General features: G+C 37.6%; 1 protein-coding gene across 2 annotated transcripts in view; it reads right to left on the bottom strand.

Moving 5' to 3' along the window:
* The window catches only part of MID1 (midline 1), a 346779-nt gene that overhangs the window by 285733 nt on the left and 36622 nt on the right, over window positions 1–24424 (bottom strand). Inside the window, exon 1 of one of the 2 annotated variants that reach the window (XM_066249084.1) lies at window positions 15208–15225. The exons of the other annotated variant lie outside the window; for it this stretch is intronic. The gene's annotated coding sequence lies outside the window, so the exon portion shown is untranslated. Of the gene's footprint in view, window positions 1–15207; window positions 15226–24424 lie in introns of those variants that run through there. 2 annotated transcript variants of the gene reach the window in all.

Genomic DNA, 24424 nt, shown 5'->3' with positions numbered 1-24424 from the left:
ATTACTTGTATTCAATGATTTTGTTGTTCCTTTTCAAAAATTTTGCTCATTTTCTTCTGGTTTCACTTACATAACACCTCCCTTTTCTTATCTTAGGTCTTTTAAAAAATCAGTATAAATTATGCTATTCTCTTTGTCCAGTGTCCAAAAGATGAGTTACCAAAAGTAGTAAGTCCCACTGAGCTATTTACAGTGCTCTGGATACAAGTTTCAGGTCATGGAAAAAATTTCAAACATAAAATTCTTTTGAAAGAAAATCAAGCATACACATAGTTAAAAATATTCCTTAAAAAGTAAATGTTCTTTTCTTTCCCCTGTCTTCCATCAACTCCTTCAAATAAGTATTGAATAAAAGTGATATGTTGGCTCTGGCTGGTTGGCTCAGTGGTAGAGCATCGGCCTGGTGTGCAGGAGTCCTGGGTTCGATTTCTGGTCAGAGCACACAGGAGAAGCGCCCATCTGCTTCTCTGCCCCTCACCCTCTCCTTCCTCTCTCTCTCTTCCCCTCCTGCAGTCAAGGCTCCATGGGAGCAAAGTTGGCCCAGGTGTTGAGGATGGCTCCATGGCCTCTGCCTCAGGCGCTAGAATGGCTCTGGTTGCAACAGAGCAGTGCCCCAGATGGGCAGAGCATCGCCCCCTGGTGGGTGTGCCGGGTGGATCCTGGTCAGGCGCATGTGAGAGTCTGTCTGACTGCCCCCCCCCCGTTTCCAACTTCAGAAAAATACAAAAAAAAAAGTGATACGTTTTCTTTCTTTTTTAAAAAAATTAAGTGGGAGGTGGGAAGACAGAGAGACAGACTCCCCACTAGTGTCCCAACTGGGATCCACCCAGCAAGCTCTCTATGGGTTGATGATCTGCCCATCTGGGGCTTACTCTGTTGCTTGGAAACCAAGCTATTTTAGTACCTGAAGCAAGGCCATGGAGCCATCCTCAGCACCCAGGGCCAACTTGCTCAAGCCATTGCTGTGGGAGGGGAAGAGAAAGAGAGAGAGAGAGAGAAGGAGGAGGAGGAGGAGGAGGAGGAGGGAGAGGGGTGGAGAAGCAGATGGTCACTTCTCCTGTGTGTGCCTTGAACAGGAATTGAACCCAGGACTTCTGCACACTGGGCCAACACTCTACCACTGAGCCAACCAGCCAGGGCCATGATATGTTTTCAAATTAAACCCATGACTCATTGTGTATAAAGTGGTGACAACAACAAAATGCTTGCCTTCTTTTCTGTTGTAGCTACAGAAATAATTTTAATTTGGAAAATATTGTCAAACGATTTTTTTAGGAATGAGTAAATTTTTCTGAAAAGGGCCAGATAGTACATATTTTCAGCTTTGTGGAACACACAGTCTCTGTTGACTATTGAATTCTGCCATTGTAGCACAAAAGTAAGCATAGACCATATGTAAAAAAAGGTAGGACTGTGTTCTAATTAAACATTGTATACAAAAACAGGTGGGCCATAGTTTGCAGACAGCTACTATAAACACTCAACTATAAAATAAAAGTCATGATTTTTAATGTAAAATTAGTCACACTAAAGTTCAAATATGTTCTTTAATATAATAACCATTCTATATGTAAATAGCTCTTGGGCTTGCTTTTAAATAATAGACATTTTTTTAGGTTCTGTATAGCAGTGGTCCCCAACTCCCGGGCCGTGGACCAGTACCAGTCCGTGGGCCATTTGATACTAGTCTGCAGAGAAAGAATAAATAACTTACATTATTTCTGTTTTATTTATATTTAAGTCTGAACGATGTTTTATTTTTAAAAAATGACCAGATTCCCTCTGTTACATCCGTCTAAGACTCACTCTTGACGCTTGTCTCGGTCACGTGATACATTTATCCGTCCCACCCTAAAGGCTGGTCCGTGAAAATATTTTCTGACATTAAACTGGTCCATGGCCCAAAAAATGTTGGGGACCACTGCTGTATAGGACAATTATAAGGTTAGGATTTGTTCATTGTATCCACCCTCATCGTCCAAAGTTTCTTAACATTTGCAGGACAGAAAATTCCAGTATAAGTCCTTCTGGCAGGTTGATTTAATTTGGTTTCTATCTAATTATTGTGTTTAGGACATGCATTCTGTTATTTCCATATATATCAACATTGGGTCTATGTAGCATCAATCTAAAAGTATTTCCACCCACTTGCATGTTACTCAATCCTGCTTTGATGGTGACCTTATTGGACAATATACCTATTGTTTTCCAAATGGAAGCCAACAGGACTATCAATGGAAATACATATTTTCCTCAAAGACTTTCATATGGAATCTCTTCTTGGCTTCTGAAAGCTCATTATTAACATATACTTTAACACCATTTTTATTTAGCCCCTCTTCATGTTAACAGGATCTCACACTAACACAATTAGCACCATGGCTTACCCTTGTGAAGACTGGCTAACTAACATGCTCAGCTCAGAAACATGTTTGAGAAAGGTATGCATGTCCAGAGTTCACACTATCCCAGCTGCCCTGACATGCTTAAGAAAGCATTCATGTGCAAGCTAAGTTTGGTGTGCAGATGTTGGTGAATGGTTCATGAAGACCTCCACCAAGTCTGCTGCAGGGTAAACTAGCTAAAGATGAATTTTTTCCAGGTTTCCATCGTTAAAAATGTTTCATTGACCAAGATGAGTTTCAGCAATCTCATTTATTTTATTGGGTAACTTAACGTCCTTAATTTCAAAGGGTGGCATTTGGAGACAAAGCTAGACTGAGCACTATAGCCCTCTTGTGAGGCAAGATGCAGGTTCCTCTTGTCTTCCAGAAGAAATGATTTATCATGTAGCATGCAAGATCAGGCCGTAGGATTCCCTTTCATCTCTGAGCCTGTCTGTATTTCCAGGTTTTAAGACTTTGTATTTTCTTTCACTGCCCCGAGTTTGATTATTTTTGGTTTCAAAACATTATAACAAAAATGTCCCCAATGTAGGCTTTAAAGAAAAATTCCAGTTCATCACTATTGTAAAAAAAAAAAAAAAAAAAAAAAAAGATCGATTCAGGAAATACATGTGAAACTAGAATCCTGGGTTGAACAATGAACATATATAGAAATATCAGTGTTTTCAAAAGCTCACTTCCTGATGCTTTTTAATAGCATAAGGAAGTTTTTAATAGCAGAATTTGTGTAACAATTGTTAATAAAAAGCTAAAAGCAAACATAGAATCCTTTTATCTAGGAAGCATACTATTTAATGTCATGGAGGCTGACAGACCAAGACAATACAACATTTTTTTAAAAAATGGTGCTCAATCCTCAGAAGCAGCTAGTCTTGCCTCAGGGTCTGAGCAGGGAGCATCTACTCAAAAACCCCAAGGAAGACAGGCAGGGAGCAGACCTGAGCACACCGGTGGCATGGAAGAAAAAGAACAGTCATGTCACATGCGGTCATATTGCCCTATCTCTGTCTTCAGAGGACAGTTGATTGCCCCAAAGTAGTTCTCAATGTGTGAGTGCAGGTGGTGATTCTGCTCCCTTAGCACATCTAGTCACGTCTAGAGACATCTTTGGTTGTCATACCTGGAGGAAGAGGCTGTTTCTGGCATCCTAGTAGATAGAGGAGATGTAGGAGGCTGATATGCATCCACAGGACACAAGAAGGCACCCGGAAGACAGAATTGTCTGCTTCCAAATGTTAATAGTGCTGAGGCTGAGAAACCCTGTGGGACCTGGGAGGCTGTTTGGGGAGGGGGGAGGTCTATGATAAACTGTAGAGCACTGGCCTTCATAGGGGCAGCAGGTCTGAGCACGCAGCAGCTGATGTGGGCATGTGGGAACCTGCCGTGCAGGAACAGAACCAAAGGACTGAAACTTAGTTGGGATACCATACAATGACCTCAAATGATCTTTAGAGACAAATGAAAATGAAATCAAGCCAGAATCCCTCTTGACAACTCCACCCCCCCCCCCAAATACCAGGTTTCTCACTTGCAAAAAAACAGACCTGAGTCCGTTTTCCTTGCATTCACCTAAGTCAACTTTCTCAGGCATAAATCAAGGTCTTGGGGCACTAGTTCCCCCTCTGGAATCACAGATAACATACTGATGTATACCTTGAGTTGTTTTATAGGAACCAGAACCCCCACAAGATAGAAAACTGCTGGCTCTCTGACCACAGCCACATAACCCCAGACTAGATGGTGCTGGAGGGTTGATGATGAGAAATCCTAAAATATCTCTTTAACTCCAGCTCCAACAAATTAAAAGATACCCGAGAGTATCTTGATTTTATGTTGAAGACCCCTGCCCTCAATTTCACCGTTTAAAGCCAATAAGTAGACAGAAGTTCAGGTTTTTCAGCGCAAGCAGCCCACTCCCCACGGTTTCATGCTTTACAACAAATTCTTCTTTCCTTCACTAACATCTGGTATCAGTGGGCTGGCTGTGCTGAAAGAGGCACTGGGCATGCGAACCCCATTTTAGTTCAGTCCAGTAACTACTTGAATTAAAATAGTTTAAGAGTATTTTCCAGAATGACAACACAAATAAAAACAATTTCTTTCACCCAAATCTGATTTAAAAACTACGTAAAGAAATGGATCTAGGGTTACATGTTGACATGGTTATTCTAGATAAAGGAAGTCCCTCAAGGCTCACAGCATGTACCCTGGGTAATAGAAGCCTTCATGTCCTATATCTGGGGGTCAGATCCCTAACCCTTAAGCCACCATCTTAGCATCCTCAGTCAACCCATGATGGAAAACTCAATTGAGTGAATAAATTAATTTCATAGGGTCCTGTTGTTTTAGATTTAGGAATACATTTGGTAATTGCAGTGCCAATCTGAGTATGTGACTGGAAACATTTTTAATGTTTTAGAGGTTTTTGCACATTAGAAAATGAACATAATCACTTAGCATTTGCTAAATGATTAAATCTATTAGCCTTTTGATTCCAATTTTAAGTGTAAAATTCACTTTAGATTTGTGATTGTAAGTTGAAAAGTTCAACAGAATTTATTATTATTATTTTATTTTTTGACAGAGGCAGAGAGAGGGACAGATAGGGACAGACAGACAGGAAGGGAGAGAGATAAGAAGCATCAATTTTTCGTTGCAGCACCTTAGTTGTTCATTGATTGCTTTCTCATATGTGCCTTGACTGGGGGGCTCCAGCAGAGCAAGTGATCCCTTGCTTAAGCCAATGACCTTGGGCTTCAAGCCAGCAACCATGGGGTCATGTCCATGATCCCATGCTCAAGCCAGAAACCCTGCACTCAACCTGGTGAGCCCGCACTCAAGCCGAATGAACCCATGCTCAAGCCTGCAACCGTGGGTTTTGAACTTGGGTCTTCCGCATTCTAGCCCGATGCTCCATCCACTGCGCCACCCCTGGTCAGGCCAGAATTTGTTGTTTGGTAAAAAATATTGACTCTTCCAGTGAACTTTCAATTCTCTAAATAAGTATGTTTTGAGTAGTTAATAAACTTAATATTGAAAAGTTTAAATGGAAAAAGTCTAAATATTTTAAAGTTTTAATGGTAAGAAGTTGACATATTTAAAGTTTAAATGGTGATGAACTTAAATATACACAATTGCTGAATAAATGAATGCATGTATTCAATTTATAAAAGTTGTTTAAGTTTTAAAAAAAGATTCTGCCAGTTAGAGTTGTAAGTTTGCCCAGTTAGATAGATACTTTAATAGTTAAACAGAAAACAGTATATGTTAACTTTATAAATGTAGATTAAAATGTATAAAGAATTTTTAGCTAATTAAGTTTAGGAATGAGAGCAATTGTTTGAGTTTAGATTGTTCAACTTAAATTGATTCAACACTAATCAAAACCCTCTGTGAAACTATTTGTCTTTATTATATACAAAACAGTTACTAGAATTCTAAGCAGAAAAATAAGATTTGTAAGTTGAACTTAAAAAAGCTTGAGGACTATTTTGTTTTTTGTATCTTCAATAATTTAATATCAATTTAGAGCCTACATAACTGTACATAGACCTTTCTGCAGCAAGAGAAAGAAAGAAGGAAGAAAAAGAGAGCAAAAGTAAAAGAAAATGCCAGTCTTAGACTTTAGAAAATGATTAATAACAGCCATGCTTGCCTTTTACAAAACAGGAAATAATGTTTCTGTTGAACAAAGAAAAAATAGGCCATCACTCTCCAGGTTCCAAAGCTGCAAGATTTCTGGAGTGGATTCTACATGCCCCATTTGCTTCTAGAAAACCATAGAGGATTCTGTGGCCCTTGGCAGATAAGACAATGGTGCTGACTCTAGTCCCTTTTGAGAGCTCAATTATCATTAAATATAATATAAAGTCTGTTAGTTCTGGAAGAACCCTTACAGATCACAGGCCTCACCCTCCTCCTCACTTCCCCCTAGGAGTGAAATGGCCAGTTGCCATCAGGGTTACTCATGCATTCTTCCTGCTTTGTTCATTTCTTAAGGATTGTTCTACAGTATTTGCCAATTTTTCTATGGCAGTGGCTACACACCTCAATGCGTGAGCAGATGAGCAATGAGGTTCTGTGAAACCAAGCATATGGAGACAACACACTTCTGAGAACTGTCGGACAGTCATGTGCCTGAGTGTGTGAGTGTGTGCAGGAGGTGAAAGTGAAGGCTAGAAGCTACTTTTTTCCTCTAATTTTCTACCATTTTCAAAAAAGTTGAAAATTATAACGACACTGTGTGATACAATATCATAACATGCAGCTATTAAGAAAGGCATATTGCTTTTTTAAAAGAAAGGCATATTATTTTACTTTCTTTTATTTCCTGAATTTAGAAAATGTAATCAAATGACCTATAATGATAACTAATAACAGTTATAACTGGTATTTAGACAGAACTATGAGAGGCTAGTAAGCTGAAAATAAATGCTAAACTCTATGCTACTTCCTTTAAAAAACAACAAAACCAAGAGGCTAATTTAGCATTAAACCAAATAGTGCCATCTGCTGGCTGTTTGCTAATAGGTGTCTTTGTTTTTTGTTTTTGTTATTTTTCCTTAATCAGGGTCACCAAACAAAAGTAAACTCACAGGAGAAAAGAGAGAAACATGCACCCTCTCCACTCTTTCCTCTGTGCCCTGGGATTCCCTGTCATATGCCCTCTGAAATGCAGATGACAAGGCTTACTTCTAATGAAAAGCATTCCAGTTTTCTTTTTCTTTCTTTCTTTCCTTCTTTCCTTCTTTCTTTCCTTCTTTCTTTCTTTCTTTCTTTCTTTCTTTCTTTCTTTCTTTCTTTCTTTCTTTCTTTCTCTTTCTTCTTTCTCTCTTTCTCTCCTCCCTCCTCCCTTCCTCCCTCCCTCCCTCCCTCCCTCCCTCCCTCCCTCCCTCCCTCCCTCCCTCCCTCCCTTCCTTCCTTCCTTCCTTCCTTCCTTCCTTCCTTCCTTCCTTCCTTCCTTCCTTCCTTCCTTCCTTCCTCTCTCTGAAGCATACAGGAATTGAAATTGCAGTCCCTTTCCTTCCTTTCCTTTCCTTTCCTTCCCTTCCCTTCCCTTCCCTTCCCTTCCCTTCCCTTCCCTTCCCTTCCCTTCCATTCCTTTTTTCCTTCCCTCTTTCCCTCCCTCTTTCCCTCCCTCCCTCCATCCCTCCTTCCCTCCCTCTTGTGTGCTAAGCACACAAAAACGGAAAATACCTTTGATTTGGCTTGACCATCAATGAATACATTTCTAAGCAAACAAAGATTGCAGTGAATGCCCTCATCCCCCCTCCCACACACACTCCTGTTCTTTTCAATAAGGAGATGAACTACAAGCTCACTAACCAATCCAGTTATATGGGGACTTTGAATCTTTCACTGAAGCTGCACAGGACGGACATGGACAGAAGGAGGTAGAGATGATAGAGTTACAATTACTCTAGCATGAAGCATACTGTTTGCTTCTACTCACTGGCTCACATTTCGTTTCATTGTGGCATCAGGGCAAGCGAATTTTTGTGTAAACTCTTAACTGAGATGATACAGCTGGGCTTTTGACTGTCTTGCCATTTCCATAGATGAGTTGGCATGAAAAATATTTATATTTCAACCATACAAATACACATGAAATTATCTTTTTAAGAGTTTCTTTTCCTGTGTAACAAAGTGAAATGAGGGAAAACACTGAACTGACTAATCAAATTCACTGCTGCAAAGAAGCTCAAATGTCATCACTATGGCAACGTGTCAGCTAGGGTCCACCCTCTTCTCTTCCCTCAGATTGAAAACTGTGCAAATTGCCCTTCCTAGTGAATTAATGTGGCAAACACACTAAAAACAGTAAGTTTGGGGCTATGAAGAAAGGTCTTAAGACTGATTCCATTCATGAAGCATTTTAGCCTATTCTTAGTTTTCTCTCTCCAAATTTAATTAGCCTCTGAGGATGTGCTCTGCACAATGCATTGTCTCCCTTGCTCCCTCACTCTGTGTTTTCAGAGGGAGCTCATGCCCTTGTGCCCTTTGTCCTGAGGAATGACAGTGATCAGTTCCACTTTGGACCATATTGGGCAAATCCAGGTGATGTAATGCCGAAGGTGAGTCAAATATATTTAATAGGGTTTAATTTTAACATATTAAGAAGGTATGCAAAATATTCCATATTCATTGGAAGATCACTTATTGAAAAATCTGAATGAGTTTCTGACTTAGTTTTTCTAAGGCCAGGGTTTATGTAGGCAACCAGTTAGTTTTTAAACTCAGGCAAAATATCCCTTTTGTCAATTATGTGGCTGATATACATGTTCCATATTAGAGAAATTTAATCTGCACAGCTAGGCTAAATCACTCATTTTATCACAATTAACCATTTCTTTTTAAAATCTATTCTTAAAATTGTAGAAAATGATTCAACGCCATCTTCCTTAAGATTCTTTTTATACCTCATAAACTTACATTAGGATTGCTACATAGCTTTCACACAGGTAGGCCAAATCACTAAAAGTTCCTTTGTCAAAGAGCCAAATACACCAAATTTACCTCTTGTAAGTTTAATCACTTCAACAGTTTTAAGTGGAATGCTGGGTATTAGTGACTGGCATATATTTTCTGACAGTTAAGTACAGTGAAGGTAGCAGAAGAATCCTAAAGATATTAACAGTCTGGTGAAAGATAAGGCAACATATACTTACCACATGGAAAGCCATTTTATTAAAAAAATGGAACTTTATATGCAATGGAACTGTTTTAGTTACCTTTTATTTCAGTCTGGATGTTTTCAAATGACACTCCTGATTTTTCTACTTTAAACAATTTAACTAATTTTTCATGGGTTTTCAGTCTTTCCCTACTATATCTAGCAATTAAACTTTTTTAAAATTTAAATTTAAATTAAATAGAAATTAAACTTTAAGTACAAGTGAAATTTTAAATACAAATTAAAAACAGATCAGATAAATCAGCATTTTAAGTGATGAAGTTAAAATTTAATTCAAATTACTTAAATCAAAAGCAAAAATTCATAAATTACCAAAACATTTGATTATATGGTTTGATGATATACATCATTAAACTATTTTTAAAATAGTTGAAATTTATTGAAGGATTTAGTATGAGAGATAAAATCACATAAGGGATTGGAAAGGGATTATGAAAGTCCTGAAGGGACATACGAAGAGTTGAGTGAATAGTAGCATAATTTTAGACTACATCATTTAAACCTTGGCTGAGTAGCTCAGTGAACAGAGAGTCAACCCCACGTACGGAGGTTGCAGGTTCGATACCAGGTCAGGAAATACATGATAAGCAACCAATGAGTGTACAACTTAATGCAACAATTAAGTAGAACAACAAGTTGATCCTTCTTTCTCTCTCTCTCAAATTAATAAAAAAATTAAAAAAACTGTAAATGACATTAATTATAAATATATGTAATTGGGCATAATGGATCACAAAAATATATTGGTTAAAACTCCTAAACACGGGGCTTGACCTGTGGTGGCGCAGTGGATAAAGTGTCGACCTGGAAATGCTGAGGTTGCCAGTTCGAAACCCTGGGCTTGCCTGGTCAAGGCACATATGGGAGTTGATGCTTCTAGCTCCTCCTCCACTTCTCTCTCTCTGTCTCTCCTCTCTCTCTCTCTTTCTGTCTCTCCCTCCCTCTCCTCTCTAAAATGAATACATAAATAAATAAAATTAAAAAAAAAGAGATACAGGCATCAAAACTCCTAAACACGCTGAATGATGACTGCAAAAACAAACCACATTAAAAAGTCTCTAAACTGAAAAAAAATCAATTCTGATGTTTTGTTTATTGATAATGAACTAATGCATTGATGAGTGCTTTTAAAATGCTTTATTGATTATTAAATTGATTGGATACAAAATATATATGTAACCCATCATCAGTGGAATGGATCTACTGAAGCTGTTTACATACTCTTTGGAATGTTCTAATGTTATTTTTTAATAAATCAGCAAATCTACATATTAGCTTTTGGCACACTGCCTGCGAGCCAGTGTGTGTGTGTGTGTGTGTGTGTGTGTGTGTATGTGTGTGTGTGTGTGTGTGTAGTCTGGCTATTTGGTGCACTGCCTGCGAGCCCATGTGTATGTGTATGTGTATGTGTGCGTGTGTGTGTGTGTGTGTGTGTGTGTATTAAGTCTGGCTATTTCCTGCCTTTCCTCAGTGAATCACTGTTTGGCTACGGCACTGTAGAGAACAGCAGCTGCAATGACTTTTCCATTTTAGATGCTAAGATTCTGTTAACACAGCCTCAGAGTACATTGTTTGGTCCCCACGTCACACTGTGTCATATTAGAGGTTTTGGTCAACTGATACTGCCAAGTATTTTTCACGAGAACTGAGGTTAATCCGAATCTCCCTGATTATGCTGTTGTGCAGTTGACCTTTTTTGAACTTAAATACTCAATTTTTTCCAGGCTACATGTTACCTTGTTTTACACACTATGTTTATGTTGCATTGTTTTTAGTTAAGCCTACTCAGATTTATGGAAACCTCTTGATAAATCAAGGATGTGGCTTCTATGTCCCCCCATAGTTCTTTGCTTCATTTTGGCTCAAGACAGGCTATGTAACAAATCCCATCTGCTTACTGAAAGTTGTTGTCCTGTCCCAGGGTGCATACCTCTAAAACCTTCCAAGATTCCTTTTACCCAACTCTGTAAAATTAATATTATCATCTCTCCTGCCCTCATTAATTTGAATTTGAATTATTGAAATGCAAGAAAAAATGTGCTCACAAATGGCATTTGAGTAAAAATTCATCAGCAAATCATGCCAAGTTAGTGGAAAACTGAGATGAAAACAATATGATAAAATCATTAATCTTCTCAAAAGTGTTCAATTAAAAAATAAAGTATATCTTCATTAACATGAATGCCATAAATATCATAGTTACAGTGATTTTTACATAATGAACTTTAAGTTTTAGGCAGCTATATAAAATAACAAAAAAGAACGTCAAAACTACTTATATTTTATTTGGGATTTGGGTGTATTTCAATGGTACGCATACCGAGCACTCTGAGAACTGACCATAAATCAAAACAAGATAATGATAAAGAATCAAACAATAGCCCTGGCTGGATGGCTCATTTGGTTAGAGCATTGTCCTGAAGCACAAGGTTGGGGGTTTGATCCCCGGTCAGGGCACATACCGGGCACATGATGTTCCTGTCTCTCTCTCTCTCCCCATACAAATCAATAAATTAGAACAAAATTTAAAAAGAATCAAACAATAATGTGAAGAAAACCTCAACTTCAAAACCTCAGCAGTAAAGAGGAGGAAAATCTCTTACTCAATGAATAAGAGAAAAAACTGAAAATTTTAAGTGGCCTCTCCCATCCCAAATTCAGAATTCTAAAGGACACCAAGAAATGACTGGATTTGCTGGTGAATTCTCCTCCAGTTTTTGAGTAGCTATTCCCCATGTTAGCAAAGCCTTTCCTGAAGATAACTATGGCCTTGTGTCTAAAACCTGATAAACTTAAGAAAACGTTTTAGTGACCAATGTCACTCATGAACTGAAAAATAAAACATCAAAATAAAGTAATAACTAAAGTCTAATAATGTTTACAAATATAGATAATCCCAAACCAGGATGGTTTATTTCAGAAATATCAGAACTCAATGAATGGAGATCTACCCACACAGCTCTCTATACTGTACTGAGAAAGAATATTTCAAGAGGTAATGAAAGATACTTTATAAAAATGAATACATTTTCTTAAAGATTTAAATAAGAATAGAAATATTGCTCCTTAATGTATCATGTAGACTCACCTTACATGGAGAGCCAATAGCAACACTCCAGTACATTGCTGTCCAATAGAAGTTTCTGTAGTGACCGAAATGGTCTCTATCTGCACTGTTCTGATATCGTGGCCATTAGCCACATGTGGCTATTGTGATTGCAGAACTGAAGTTTAAATTTCACTTAATTATTATTCACTTAAATTTAAAAGACCACATGTGGCTAACGGCCACTATAAGGCACAGTCCAGCCCTAGAGCATGTTTCTTTATTTGAGGTGGGGGAGGCAATAATATATATTTTAACCATTTTTTGGATTGTTTGGTAGGTGTTTATATCAATCACTAAGAAAAAATTTAAAAACAATATATATTTTTAAAAGAGCTATTCTTTTCCACCCCATTTTTTTATAGGCAAGGAAATGGAGGTATAGGGAAATTAAATTTAAGTAAAATTGCCAAGATACAGAACTAATAAATGGCTGCCCTGGGGCTTAACCCTTTCTTCAAGGCCGGAAACCATGGCATTAAGACACCTGTCTCTGTGTGTTCCTTTTCTCATTTTTCTTTTTAAATCTGTCCTTTCTATTTCAAGTATTTGTGCATCTGATTTAAAATGTATCATTTGGGATTACAGAGGTCATGAGGCTTAAAACTAAAAGAAACTCCTAATAACCTGTGCAAAAATTAGTTTAAGAGTTTAGAGTTTATATAAGCAGGTCCAGCTCACATGCTAATAGTGAGCTAATAGTCAATGCTTAAGTTGGTTGTTTGGAGCAGTAAGCACTTGTTCCATGAGACACAGATAGTAATAAAGACATAGAACTCCAACAGTGATTGCTAACATACATGTTGGAACTGACACATTGAAGTGAGCATTGGTCCTTGGGAAGAATCATTCTGGAAGCCTAAATGTGAGTTCTAATTAAGCTAAACTTGTTCAAGAATTTCTACATCACTGTTTAAAAAGTTCTTCCAGAGTCAATTTATAAGTAACAGTAAAATTAGGCTTTAGATTTTCTGTGAGAAAATAACAACAACAACAAAACACTATTGTAAAAAACAATACAATAAAATTTATTAGGAATACTTAAAAAAATCATTTAAGTTGAATTTTGATACTCTAGGAAAATCTGTTTTGATTAGAATAGAACATGAAAGTGGCCAAACAAAGGCTTTTGTCAGATTCTGAAGAGGGTTTCTAAGCCCTTTCAAGTACTTCAGAAACTGGCATATTTGGCTCTTTACCATATCTAAGTCCACTTCCAACCTCAGTGGCATTTATTCTCTACTAAAGTGGTCTACTTCTAACTCCTCTTCCTTTTAGAATGAATGATCGCAATGCCTTGATTTTTATCAGGAAATAGTTGCAATGGGGTTTTTGGAGGTCCCAATGGCATTGGGCAGTGGGGCAGGAGGTGAGGGTGGAAAGAATGTGTGTGTGAGAGAGAATAGAGACTGGAGATTATAGAGCATGTGTATGAGATGAGATAATCAGAAGGGCTAGTTGGGTGGCAAGGCAGATTGGAAAGAAAAAGGAAAAGGGAGAATTTGGGTCAAGAAACCTCACAGTAGACATGTCTCCACATTGGACACCAAGGACCACACACTCAGATGTGCTTCAGTGGCTCCCTAGCATGGGAGAGGGCAGGGAAAGGGCAGGGAGGCAGGCAGTATCCCTGAATTTTTATATACTGATCAAGTCCAATTTTAACGGAGACATGAATGAATGATTTGTTTTTAGCTATCACATTGAGAAGCCTCATGAGGGAAGCAGAGCATTAAGTGTTACAAAGCAGAACAATGCAGGCATTCATGAAGCCCCTGCAGTAGACAGAGACACTAAATTTCTTTCTACCTGTCAAGGGCATTGTATCACATGGGACACTGCAAGCTAGGCCTGGCCTCCTTGAAATACCCTGGGTTTCTGTTGTGGGTAAAGGGACCCAAGAATGTCAGCCTGTATATTCAGACTGATTCAAAACCAGGTGACCCTCCAAGGAGAAAGATATATATTTTTTATAATTAGTGATAGCTTTACAGATTCTTAACCTCGGTTTCCTATGCAAACAGCTCCTGACAGGTAGATAATGGGAAAAGCCCCCTTTGAATACTTAGTCATGAGTTACAAGGACCAGACGGAGATAAGAGACTAAATTCCTACAGTCACTGTCCAGATTATATAAAGGCATTTAGACTTTCCCTCTATTCCTTCTCTACCGGCATGAAGAAGGATTTATAGGAGCCTTAACCCACAAGACAAAGCAAAACGCCAGTCTTTGCAAAGCTGAATCCTAACAATAAATTGTGCTCATATAGCAGTTTATGCCTTTTTTAAATATGCCTTTCTATTATCCTGTTTGATGTTGATAATATTACAAAGTAGGGGCAGGCAAGTTTTCAAAATGAGAACACAAAATATTCTAAAAAGTGACATGGTTAACTCATGCTACCCCAAACAAGTTAGTTACAGATTCCAGACAGTTTAGAAGGCTTGATGTCTACTCCAGTGCTCATGATAGCCAGAATATCCATGTTCAGGCTTCTCACTGGAATTCAACTTTTACTTAACTTTTTAAAAATTAAGTTCTTGCAGCATGATGAAAAAAGAGTATTCAATTCAACCTCACACAATTATTGAGTGCATAGAATGTTCTAGGTATTATTTTGTGATTAGGTTACAATAAACTAGATGTAGTCCCCACCTTTCAGCATACTGTCCAGCCTGGGAGATAAGAAAACAGGGAAATAAACAGTTAAATTGGTCAGTTTTTCCCAGGTGGAGAGGGTGGTAATAGGCATATGAACTTATTCACTTATTTTCAATTATTTACTCAATAAATATATGTTAAGCAGCTACTATGTGCCCTTAACTGTGCTTTCATGTTCAGGGGATGTATAGATAGAAAGGTCCACGAGTCCTTTTGTCTAGAATCTCTAGGAAGTAAATGCATAAATAATAGCTCAATGCTACACAATGAGGCTATTTCTAGGGCTAAGAGAAGCGCATACTAGGAGCTAGGGGATCAGACAAAGGAGCTGAAAGTCTACCTGGGGAGTGAGAGAAGCTTCCTCGAGGAGAAATCCAGCATGAAAAGTTATAGAACACCTTGTCTTGCCCTTATAAAGCTGACCACATAGCCAGAACAGCAGCCATAGAAACAGAGCCACAAGAAACGGTGCTAAGTGCCTCTGTGTTTATAAACACAGGGTGCGGTGCTAGCACACCATCTAGTGAGTCCCTTCTGGGGAGCAAGAGAGGAAGCCTCTCAGTGCTTGGGGCTGAGCTGGCCCTTGGCGCATGAACAAAAGTCTAAGGAGGTAGAGAAGGGAGAAAGTCATTCCAGGCAGACACAAAGATTGAAAACAAAAACACAAAAATCACAAAAGCATGAATGTGCATGGTAATGGGATTGGGAATAGTGAGGCATTGAGCTTGGAAACAGGACCTGATGTTTGATCAAATAGAAGACAGGAAGAAGGAGAGTGAATTTGGGAAGTATTTCATGAGTCTAGGGTAGAAAAGTAGAGAGCCTAAGTAGGATGAGTCATGATTAAGAAGAAAACATGTTCTATTTACAAGGATGTTCAGATGTAGCACATATAGGACCCAGGAAAGTTCCAACGTAAGGGATGGGAGAAAGAGAGGTGTGGAAGGTGACTCAAGTTCCCAACCTCGCTGGCTGAGTGGCTGGAGAAGCATCCAATGATAAAAGACACAAGGAGGAATGTTTCAGGGGGATGGTAGACAGAATGATGGCCCCCAAATATGTCCATGTTTTAACCCCTAGGAACTGTGACTATCTTACCTGATATGGCAAAAGGATTTTTGCAGAGGTAGTTATGTTAAGGATCTTTAGACAAGGAGATTATTCTGGACTCTGGAGATTATTCAGGTGGAGCCAGTGAAATAACAAAGGTCTTTTAAGAAAGAGGTAGGAGGTTCAGAGGCAGAGAAAATGTGATGACAGAAGCAGAGGAGAGAGGGAGATGTGAAGATATTCACGGCTAGTTTTGAAGATGGAGGAAGGGGCCACGAGCTAAGGAATACAGGTGACCACATGAAGCTGTAAAAGGTAAGGAACAGATTTGCCCATGGAGCCTCCAGAAGAAAGGCAGTAATGCCGAACCATCTTGGACTTTTTGCATTGGTTTCAGCCACTAAGTTTGTGGCAATGTTACAGCATCAACGGGAAAGTAACACAGGGAAAAACAGGGAGCTAAAGAATTTGATGTCATGTGTGTTGAGTTGGAGTATCCATGGTGCATTCACTTGGAATTCAGACCAAAGTTGGGATGAAACATGTTGAATTGGGAGTCTGTAGTATATGGGTCATGGCAACACCAAGGGGGTACAAGGGGTTGTCTCTAGGAGCAAGAACAATAAATGGATAGAAAACAGCAGCCTCAAAAGATCTCACAAGGGAAGAAGGATCAGAAAAGAAAATGAAAAGGAGGTTGAAGGGAAACCCTGAGGAAGCTGTGTCATAAAAAGCCTGGGTGAGACAGCTAGCAAGGAAATTGTCAGCAGAGTTAAGGTCTATTTTGAGGCCAAGTGGGAAGCTCTTAGAGAAAAGGGCATTGGACTTGACAATATGGCAGGTCTTTGGTGATGTTGGCAAAAGTAGCTCTAGTTCAGCTGTGGGATAAAAGCAAGATCAGGTGGAATAGTGAATGAGGCTGGGGAAAGTAGAGATGACAGTCCATGACTTCTAGAGCTTCTCTTGAAATTTGAGTGAGCAACAGGGCAAGAGCTGAGTGGGTCGAAGAAGTATTTAAGTACTGGTTTTTATACTAAATTTTGAAGTTGAGGGTTAACTGAGCATGTCATAGGTTGAGAAATAAAGATATTAAAGTGTAAGAAAGAAGAGAGAATGGTGGATAAAAGCTGGATTCTTTGAAAGCCTCAATTTTAAGAGTAACACTTGAGCAAGCCTACCTTTATTACCATGTTTAGTGTGAACATGTAACATGAGCCTAACTCCCAGTAGCTTTTCAAGTGTCCCTTAGCTGAGAAAATTCATATCTTCTCAATCCTGTGGCTTTCACAATTTATGTCATTAATTTCTATCCAACACCGGGGCTCTGACAGTGGGAGGGGTGTGGAGGAGTGAATTGAAGGTAAGAATTGTATTTGTATAAATTGCAGAGAACATCAGATAGAAGTAAAAAACTTAATCCAGGCACTTGGTCCTAAATAGAGAGATACGTCTTTTAATTTGGGGGGGGAGTTAAACTAAACTAATTGTTGAAACATTAATTCTAACCAGGAGCATATTTTAAAATACATTATAGGAGGAGAGAAGTAATTAATTCAACTAGACTCAAAGAAACATGGCTGAAGGAAGTGACGATGAATCCCTGAGTTCCCTTACACGGGTTGAGCTTATAGTTTAAGCTGAGGATGCGTATTGAAATGGCCTAGGTCAGAAAAAAAGGGAGAAAAATCTGTGTTTTGCTTAAGTACTCAAACCTACTTTGAACAAACAAAACCTCCTTTAGTTTGTGACTATAAGAGCTTCCAGTGATATAAGAAATAATGTATTATGTACTTTTTGAAAAGCATAAGGAGTAAGAATTATATTTGAAAATAAAATTTCATTGCCTGGCACTGTGGAAATTTGCCCCAAACACCTAGGACAGTGATACCTCTAGTCTATACCCTGGCATGTACAAGTTCCTTGAAAATAATATTCTCAAGATGGTTGCACTGCTGTTTGCATATTTAAATTTCATAGATGTGTTATGGATATTGAACAAGAAAGAAAACCATCAAATTGCTTTTAGTAACCCCAGGAGATTTCTCACAACCTTTCTAGTGCATCATTATGACATCAACTGTTGTTCAGAAGTCTCCAAAGATTCCATAACTCTTGTTAATTCAAAGGTAACTTTATCATTTGCTTTTGTGGGTTTAAAATAGTACCTATCTAATGACTTCCATTATTAGACCACCATATATACATCAGGTATACTTAGAAAGATCTTTTGGATAATTAGCACTACATTTCAGTAGGTTTGACCAATGTAATCCATTGTTCTTGGAGATGTGATTTTTGTATATATAAACCAATACATTTCTCTAAATATCAAGAGATTAAGTCGTCTAAAGCTCTCAAAGTGTTTCAAGAGCTCTGGATCAGTCCTACACCTGCAAGCTGCACAATACTTTCCCTAGGTGCTTTGCGTCACTAGAATATTATTTATCTGTGCCATTTTAAATGTCTATTTCACATACAAATAATCTTCATATGAGTTGCTCACTCAACAGGATGCTTTTCTGATGTGTGTAATAATGACTTACAAAATACACCTCTGACACAATAGTCTACTAATAGCCTAAAGAAAAGCCACACAGATGAATGAAGCTTAAATCTGATCTCAGGGATAAGAAAAAGGGTTTGAATCTGCTCCTCAGCATGGAGTGACTCAGGTAAGTCTTGTTTTGGGAAATGCCACTGCCGTCCCTCAAATTGCTCAGGATCAAAACCTCAAAGTCATCATTACTTCTGTCCTCTTCCTCACACACCACATTCAATTAGCTGCCCAGTCCTGTTGACTTTATGACCTCAGCATGTTTGTAATCTGACCCCTCTGTTCTGCCATCCTTAGTTCCTTCTGCCTGACTTTTGTCATGGTCTTGGAATTGTCTCCCCAGCTTCAGCAGTGTCCTTTCTCCATGACCCCTCTCCCCTGCCACCACACCTCTCATCTCATTACTTGGATTATATCATTTCCTTGCCAAAAGCCACAAGGAACTGCTATTATAAACAACATGCATGATCCTTAATCCAATATTCCAACTATAACAGTAAGGTATGTGGATAGGCTCAGTCCCTGAACGCCTTGGTGTGCTCTGCCATGGAGAGACAAAGAGAAATAGGGAGTAATCATTTAGAAACCTTTCTAGACTTTCTTTCTTTCTTTCTTTCCTTCTTTCTGATATTTGTTCTGATAATATTTATTGAAATGTAATTATATGTCTGCCGAATCTACTAATATACCTAGTTTTCAATTTGGTAAGATAAAAAATGTTAATACCCTTTTCTAGTAATTCATTTTTTGCTGTTAAAAATATATGTATCGGTATATTGAACACTGAAAACGTAAAACAGTGATCATGTGAAAGGCACTGAACAGAGCTACACCGAGTATGGCCCCTGCGTGGGCAGCATCTGCACCACTTGGGAGCTTGCTAGAAAAGCAGAATTTCAGGTCCCACCCAGCCTTATCAACTCAGAATCTTCAAGGGGATGTCCCAACAATCCGAGTGTTAACAAATCCTAGAGGTGCTTGCTGAAGTTTGAGATACGCTGATTAACAAACTTTCTGCCACTCTTCAAACCCCTGCAGCCCCTAATGGCCATTAAGCACTTTAACCAGTGTCACCCCAATACAATTCAATTAAAAAAATACAACTGTAGCTACATGATGGAAAATTTTACATTTATTCGGCTTAAATCTAAATAGCTACATGTGGCTACTGACTGCCATATTGGGCAGCACTGGTCTGTTCTCTATCCTGACATAGACAGCCACAACATCACCTCTGGGCTTTATTTGAAGCTTTTCAGTCCACACAGGAATATGTGTTTGCCAAGCCCAGCACTTTCATAACAATCTATTAAATTTTATACATCTTTCAGTATTTTCACCTGTTCCAAGAAGACCTCCAGGATTTTCTTTATTTAAATTGATTTACCTCCTTGCTTTCCTTTTACAGTGTTTTCTTTTCTAATTCTCTTAATAGAACTTATTACTTTCTGCTTTGTGCCCAAGTTACTTAGGAATGGGTTTGTCCTCCCTCAGGTGGAGAACTGTTGGTTTAATCATCTTTTATCCCACAACAGCACCTACTCGATACTTTGCAAATGGAACACATTCATCAACCATGTAATTAAATTAAATCCACATGAAACCAGAAAGAAAAGTCTTCAAAACCAACAATGCATCCTAATGTTCTTAGAAGTCAAGACAGATCAAAATGTTAACATATACAATTTAGTTTAGAATAGGAAAAATGTTAAAGCCATGGTGAAACATTTGTCACAGGATCAAAATACATTGTTATAAAAATAAACAGAGTGCTTGACTCATCATTTCTTTTGCAGCAGGAAAGCATTTTCCTTTGGCAATCCTTTACATCCATCAGAAGTGTTCCTTAACTAAATTTGAGATTAAAAACACATTTGGAGTTTTTTTTTTTAATGGCACTCTCATTGGAGAAATGTATTTTGGTGATATAAAAGCCACTTACCAACATTTTCAAGAAAGATATTAGACTTCCAAATGGATCAATATTTTGTTACAAATGAGAAAAACAATGTTTATTTTTACAGAAATGGTGAGAAGGAAACACAATTCATTCTGATTTATTTCAGAGTTCTATAGTTGATCCTATTTATACAAAGCTATAAAATTAAAATACATGAAATTAACCACACCAAACCAAACATTAAGGTGGTTAATAATTAAGTATATTCTGCCATCAATATAATAAACCTCATTAGACTTTTATAGGGATTACATACCCACACTGACTCACAAATACAGCACTCAAAAAAAACTTAACACTTCACAATGCCTTCACACAAAAGTGAATGGGAAACGTATGTTACTTTCCAACAATGAGCAATGGCAGCATTCATATTAGATTTGTAAACCTGAATGTCAAATACACTTGACAGTTTTCTGTGTACCTTTCATTATGGGAACTCATCAACTAACATCAATGCCAGCTCCCCTTGCAAGTTGTATTTTCAAAATTTTTAGGTTGTCTGATTGTGCCATGGTAGAAAATCACACTATTCAACAAGCATCTACATATGATACATTTGATGTTCTTCTCAATATGCTCTACGAAGCTTGGAAAGATGCAGGTTTCCAGGCAATACTTTTTAAAAATAGTCTGGCATTCCAAGACAATATATTTATCTCAAGAATCCATTTATTAGAATATAATGGCAACAAATTATTTCTCAGTTATCCATATGTCTTAAAAATATGCATCACTGATATAAAAAGATGTCATAGTACAAATTATATAATCTTAGTTATTTAAAAAATAAATATATGTGAAAAAAAAAGAATGCAAACACCAAACTGTTAAAATTGGTTTCCTTTGAGTGAGTAAGTAATGGTGCTGGGGGTAATAAGAAATATATTTTTACAAATTTATTTTTATCTATTTTTGCTAGTTTGAATGCTTTATAACAAGAATGTTTCTAGGAGTTCCAGTCAAGATGGCAGAGTAGGTGGACACTGAACTCACTTCCTCTCATGACCACATGAAAATTATAATTAAAGTATAGAACAGTCCACTTGAGTAACCATCTGAAGACTAGTTGAACAGAAGTCTTATAACTAAGAATATAAAGAAGAAGCCATGCTGAGACTGGCAGTAGTGGTGGAGATGTGACATGATTGGTCCCACACCCATGTGTAGTGGTTGAGAATCTGAAGGGATCTCTCAGCTGCAGAGGTCCCCTCAGAGGAGTAAAGAGGTCTCAGACTCAGGCTGACAGTAATACAGTTGTAGTAGGAAATTTAAATACCCCATTGACATGAATAGATAGATCTCCCAGACAAAAAGTCAGTAAGAAAATAGTGGCCTGAAATGACACATTAACTCAGATGGCTTTCATTGATATTTTTAGAGCATTTCATCACAAAGTAGCAGAACATACATTCTTCTCAAGTGTACATGGAACATTTTCCAGGATAGACCACATACTAGGCCACAAAACAAATCTCGGTAAATATAAGATTGAAATCATATCAAGGATCTTCTCTGACCACAGTGGTATGAAAGTAGAAATCAACTACAAGAAAAAAACTGCAAACACACGGAGGCTAAATAACATGTTACTAAACAATGAATGGGTAAGCAATAAGATCAAATAAGAAATCAAAGGTTACCTTGAGACAGTGAAAATGAAAACACAACAACCCCAAATCTATGGGACACAGTGAAAGCAGTCCTAAGAAGGAAAGTCATAGCAATACAGTCCTACCACTAATTCAAGAAAAATCTCAAATAAATAATCTAACCATACACCTAAAGGAACTAGAAAAAAAAATAAACAAAGGCCAAAGGGAGAAGAAGGAAAGAAATAATAAAAATCAGAGCAGAAATAAACAAAATAGAGTCTAAACAAACAAAACAAAAGATCAATGAAACCAAGAACTGGTTCTTTGAAAAGATAAACAATATGACAAACCTTTAACCAGACTAGTCAAAAGAGAGAGAGAGAGAGAGAGAGAGAGAGAGAGAGAGAGAGAAATGACCTAAATAAATTAAATCAGAAATGAAAGATGTGACAACTGATAACATAAAAATACAAAGGATTATAAGAAAAATACTATGAATAACCGTATGCCAACAAACTGGATAATCTGGAAGAAATGGATTTAGAGAGGCAGAATATACTGGGGTCAGACTACCAATAAATTGAATCAGTAATTTAAAAATTCCCAAGAAACAAAAGTCCTGGACTGGATGGCTTCACAGGTGAATTTTACCAAACATTCAAAGAAATAACACCTATCCTTCTCAAACTATCCCATACAATTCAAGAGGAAGAAAAGCTCCCAAGTTCCTTTTACAAGGCCAGCATTAACCTGGTTCTAAAACCAGAAAAATACATTGCAAGAAAAGAAAATTATAGGCCAATATCTCTGATGACCATAGATATAAAAATCCTTAACATAACATTAGAATACCAAATTCAGCAATACATCAAAAGGATCATAAACCATCATCAAGTGGGACTTGTTCCTGGGATGCAAGTTGATTGAATATCTGCAAATCAATTAATGTAATACATCACATAAACAAAACAAATGATAAAAATCATATGATCCTATCAATAGATGCAGAATAAACATTTAATCCAATTAAAAAATAGGCAGAGGGCCTGAATAGACACTTTTCCAAAGAGGACACACAGATGGCCAATAGACATATGAAAAGATGCTCAGTCAGCCATCATCAGAGAAATGCAAATTAAAAGTACAATGAGATATCACCTCACATCTTTCAGAATGTCTATCATTAATAAATCAACAAACAACAATCACTGGCAAGGATAAGGAGAAAAGGTAACCCTCATGCACTGTTAGTGGAATTGGTGCAGGCATTACGGAAAACAGTGTGGAGGGTTTTCAAAAAATTAAAAATATAACTACCTTTTGACCCAGCAATTATACTTCTGCGTATTTATCTGAAGAAACTCAAAGCACTAATTCACAGAGGTATTAGTACCCCTTTGTTCATTGCAGCTCTATTTACAATAGCCAAGACATGGAAGCAACCCAAGTGCCCATCAATAGATAAGTGAATGAAGAAGTGGTACACATATACATAAAAGAGAATAAAATCTTTTCATTTGCAACAACATGGATGGACCTAGAGGGTGTTAAGCTAAGTGAAATAAGTCACACAGAGAAAGACAAATACCATCTGACTTCACTTATATGTGGAATCTAAATAACAAAATAAATGAACACACAAAATAGAAACAGACTCTTAGATACAGAGATCAAACTGAAGACTGCCAGAGGGGAGGTGGGTTGGGGGTTCAGGTGAAAAAGGTAAAGGGATTAAGAAGTACAAATTGGTAGTTACAGAATAGTCACAGGGATATAAAGTACAGCACAGGGAATAGAGTCAGTAATGTTGTAATTATGATGTAGGGTGCCAGGTGGGTCCTAGAATTATTGGGAGGATCACTTCATAAATTATATAATGGTCTAACCACTATGTTGTACACCTGAAACTAATATAAAATAATATTAAATGTCAACTGTAATTGAAAATTTTAAAAAATGTTTCCATGTATTATTACTTGTGTAACCAAAAGTAAGAATTATTTTAGAAAAATAAAAAACATCCTACTTAGAGAAAAGCAGAAGAAATACGTATTTTTTTTCTGACAGAGAATTTCCCCCCTAAAACATAGTAAAAACAAGAGCAAGTGAAATAATTTTTTTAAAAAATATAATAAAAAATTAAACAGGACCCCCTAATGACCTCTGATTAAGCTTCATTAATAATTATACAGTACATAACAGTTTAGAAATAGCACTTTGCATTCATTATTGCATTTATTCATTTAATGGTGAGAGAGATTCACCACTTTTACAGATGAGGAAACTCAAACTAAGGCATGCTAAACCATTTGGCTAACTGATACTACCCAGGTAGTAAGTGGAAGGGCCAGAATTTGATCCAAATTCTGATTCTGAAGCTCAGGTGATGCAGCTCATA

Source organism: Saccopteryx bilineata, chromosome X (assembly GCF_036850765.1).
Source record: "Saccopteryx bilineata isolate mSacBil1 chromosome X, mSacBil1_pri_phased_curated, whole genome shotgun sequence".
Lineage (NCBI taxonomy): Eukaryota > Metazoa > Chordata > Mammalia > Chiroptera > Emballonuridae > Saccopteryx > Saccopteryx bilineata.
This window is presented reverse-complemented; position numbering and strand designations above follow the sequence as displayed.